A 4411-nucleotide genomic window follows, 5' to 3' on the forward strand; every position below is an offset into this window, starting at 1 on the left:
AGAGAGCCATCTCTAATCTAAGAGCTTTTACAGGCTCATTTTTCACCTGTCACTTCCCCCTCGCTCCTCAAGATTACCCTGAAGAAACCCCAGTATACTCTACGTCCCGAATGGCAAATTATTCCTTACACAGTGCACTACTTTTGACCAGGCACCTTAGGGTTCTGGTCAAAAGTAGTGCACTACATAGGGAATAGGGTTTGATTTGGGACACAGAGCCCCAGTGTCTGTCCAGGGCTATCAGGCCCACACACAACCCAGAGTAAAATATAATATGTCTGTCTGAGGAGCACAACAGCAGCCCATAACTCAAAGATGTTGGTGTCCTTGTCAATAAAATCACATAAAAATAGATTGGTCTCAAATTAATGTGCTCTCTGAAAGATAAATATATTGTCAGGTGAGGCTAGGTGCATATAGGCCTCACGAATGTCTTAGAACTGTCCCCCTCCTCTTCCCTCCTCGCTGTCCATCCCTCTGTTCCCTCCATTGCCTGGGGGTGAAATTCCTTCCAGGGAGCCACAGCCCTTTCAGAGTGATGTAGCCCTTTTTCAATAAAGTTAAGAGGAGGAGTCTACGGAGCTGCGAAGTTTAAAATGTTACAGTGAAGTGACCAGAATGCTACATTTCTATCAAGTTGGTTGCTGCTGAAATTAAAAAGTTATAATACTGTACATTACACTAAAGACTTGCATGAAAAATTACTATTGTTGAATTATTATGTTAATATCTAATTTCCATGCGGATTATAGTAATTCTAGGGGATAAATGCCACTAAGCGCTTGAACATTCATGGTTGTCCCTAATTACGACGACACAAATTATTCCTTTTCACAAAATCTATGCAATTATCGCGCCAATATTGCTATTAGAATTGATACAAGAGCAGAGAGGCTCTGGATTACAACAAAAATGAACCAGTTTAATGAGGAGAGTGATATCCTCTGATGGGAAGGAGCAGGATGAGCAGTGCCTTCAGCAGCACATTACTACGATGAACAGAGCTCTACATTACTACGATGAACAGAGCTCTACATTACTACGATGAACAGAGCTCTACATTACTATGACAAACAGAGCTCTACATTACTATGACGAACAGAGCTCTACATTACTACGATGAACAGAGCTCTACATTACTACGATGAACAGAGCTCTACATTACTACGATGAGTAGAGCTCTACATTACTACGATGAACAGAGCTCTACATTACTACGATGAACAGAGCTCTACATTACTACGATGAACAGAGCTCTACATTACTACGATGAGTAGAGCTCTACATTACTACGATGAGTAGAGCTCTACATTACTACGATGAGTAGAGCTCTACATTACTACGGTGAACAGAGCTCTACATTACTACGATGAACAGAGCTCTACATTACTACGATGAGTAGAGCTCTACATTACTACGGTGAACAGAGCTCTACATTACTACGATGAGTAGAGCTCTACATTACTATGATGAACAAACCAAACTGATCAAATATATGGCCCCCAGGCCAGAAGCAGAGGTACTATTTGTTCAACGTTAGTCTCACGTTTCCCGTTTTCAGTTAAAGATTCCTCAAATCCAGAGGTGTAGCTAATTTTCAGAGTTTAGGCTGTTAAACAACACCACATAGAAGGGTGTGGCTCCTGTATACCATGGCGAGGGGGTAGAGAGGTTGGCCTTTTTTGAGAGGCTGATCTCCCATTGGTCGACGTTGGGCCTCTAAAATAGCATTACCTGAGTCAGGTGGAAAAGTAAAGTCAGTCTGAAGAAAGTTAGGATCGTGTTCTGTTGGTAACATCAGTCTGCAAGGAACAACATTTTCTGTTTGGCAGTTCTGTTTTTCACGTCTGCATTTCTCTTCAGAAGGTGGGGAACTAAAAGGCCAACAAGGTGAGTGAGGTGAGTGAAATATCCATATTAATTAGGAATGCTGAAAGTTATGTCTTAAAAGTTCCTCCATGCTTTGGTATTTTCAATTTTGAAATATTTTTGGGGCACTGAGTTGGAAAGCCATTTGTTTGCAGAGATCTTCATCATAGCAGAATCATTGACTTCATGCAATTCAATTCTGTAGAGAAAAAAACAACATTTTTAAAGGAATAACAGATCATTAGAAAATAGAAAGGAGGCGACTGAAAACAGAATAAGAACCTAATAAAAATAAGATACTAATAAAAAAATCCCCATGTAACCAACAATGATACAGTACAACCTGTGAAGGAGTTTGTCATGTAAGTGTGTGTGTGTCTGTGTGTGTGTCTGGGTCAGTATCAAAGCTCCTAAGCAGATTTTTGAAGCAGTAGAGGGATGGTGACGGTGATGAGGGGTGTTTGGTTTCCTCAGGAGGGGGCTCTGAGGCAGCGGTGGAGCAGTAGAGGGATGGTGACGGTGATGAGGGGTGTTTGGTTTCCTCAGGAGGGGGCTCTGAGGCAGCGGTGGAGCAGTAGAGGGGTGGGTGACGGTGATGAGGGGTGTTTGGTTTCCTCAGGAGGGGGCTCTGAGGTAGCGGTGGAGCAGTAGAGGGATGGTGACGGTGATGAGGGGTGTTTGGTTTCCTCAGGAGGGGGCTCTGAGGCAGCGGTGAAGCAGTAGAGGGGATCACTGTAGGGGGGATCACCGTGGAGGTGGCAAGGCTTTGTGAGTGAGGGCAGAGCCAGCCAGAGCAAGCAGTCAGGCAGGCCTGTGATTGTATCCCAGAAAGAGGCCACATTCTCCTACCTGCCTGCCTGGAGCCATGGAGCAGTTATAGGACAGCACAGGCTGAAATGGAGAGGCCAAGTTACACTCCCTGCTCTGCTCCACACCCTGTCCCTGCCACTCCCTCACCCTCCCTCACCTACTAACTGGAGTCATAAATTACATAGGGCTGTGTATAAGCTCCCAGGCCACCGTCTCCTTCCCTCTATACTCAGGTTGAAACTGTTAAAAGAACTTAGTAGTTCTTCATAAACACCATGCAGCGAGAAAGGGCGTGTTGCTGCCTAAAACAGACACTCAGCTATTTTGTTCTCTACGGTGGGAGAAAAGGCATAATTAAATGTATTTAACTAAAGTTCCATAACAATGTTTGCTTATTTGACCCAACTTTTGTTTCAGACATAAGATGGCCTGCTGGAGCCCTGCTGTATCGGCAAGAACTTTCTATGGATTCTATCCTTCATTCCACCGGAGTCTGTGTCTTTATTCAACCAGATTTCTGTGAAATGAAGTGTAAGAGACATGGAGCTCGAGCTTTGCACCCTAACTGAGCAATGGAGTCCATTTCCAAAGTGTTGTTGTAAGCAATCCTTAGTAATAAGTCTAATCATTTACACCAAACAATATTAATGGAACATCTGCATTCTGTATAGTTGATATTGCCCTGGAAGGAATGTCATCCCAATTTACAACTGCTGATGTAGAAGGGGCTTTATAAATGCATTTGACTGATTGATTGCTCATTTCAAATTCATCAGAAAATCAGATGTGAAAATGTAAATGTTTTGTAATCTGATTAAAATTCTTATTTCATCTCCGTGTTTGCTTGCACTGTGCCTGTAGATCAATGCTACTGTAGTCTAGATAACTATATGCTGAATGACCTAAATATATCCTGTCTCTGACCCTGTCCTTTGTGCAAGTGCTATCCTTGTCCTGTCCTTTGTGCAAGAGCTGTTCAAATACTAAACAACATTTCCACAAATGTATATTCAACGATTTACAGCACCCACACCCTTTGGTGTAACTAGGGCTGGCACAATTACAGTATAACTGTGTAACCAACGGTTATGGATGAAGACTGTCATGAAAATAAAATCAACATAACCGTTTAAATACTTTTTTTAATTGGTCAAACTAACAGCTGACTGAATGACCACAATGCAACAGGAGCACACATAGAAATATAATTAACAGAACAGGCTTGGAATCTCTAACCCTGGCAATTTGACTGGCAAACAAGGGCACTGCGTTCATCCACCTCTGGCCTGCTCGCCTCCCTACCTCTGAGGAAGTACAGTTCCCGCTCAGCCCAGTCAAAACTGTTCGCTGCTCTGGCACCCCAATGGTGGAACAAACTCCCTCACGACGCCAGGTAAGCGGAGTCAATCACCACCTTCCGGAGACACCTGAAACCCCACCTCTTTAAGGAATACCTAGGATAGGATAAAGTAATCCTTCTAACCCCCCCCCCCCCTTAAAAGAGTTAGATGCACTATTGTAAAGTGGTTGTTCCACTGGATATCATAAGGTGAATGCACCAATTTGTAAGTCGCTCTGGATAAGAGCGTCTGCTAAATGACTTAAATGTAATGTAATGTAAATGGTAAACTCATTGGTACACTCGCAATGGCTGCCTGGTATTGTGATGCAATACTTTCCATGGTAATGTAGAATGTTCATTCAAATGATCTTAACTGATGTGGCTCATGCA

At 43.0% G+C, this 4411-nt stretch overlaps 1 long non-coding RNA gene across 1 annotated transcript; it reads left to right on the top strand.

Moving 5' to 3' along the window:
• The first annotated feature begins 1759 nt into the window (after nucleotides 1-1759).
• Nucleotides 1760-3510, top strand: LOC139543247 (uncharacterized). Its single transcript, XR_011668638.1, has 2 exons — nucleotides 1760-1899; nucleotides 3097-3510. It is a non-coding gene; the product is annotated as an uncharacterized lncRNA (long non-coding RNA).
• Nucleotides 3511-4411: the final 901 nt, after the last annotated feature.

This window comes from Salvelinus alpinus, chromosome 17 (assembly GCF_045679555.1).
Source record: "Salvelinus alpinus chromosome 17, SLU_Salpinus.1, whole genome shotgun sequence".
In the NCBI taxonomy this organism is placed as follows: domain Eukaryota; kingdom Metazoa; phylum Chordata; class Actinopteri; order Salmoniformes; family Salmonidae; genus Salvelinus; species Salvelinus alpinus.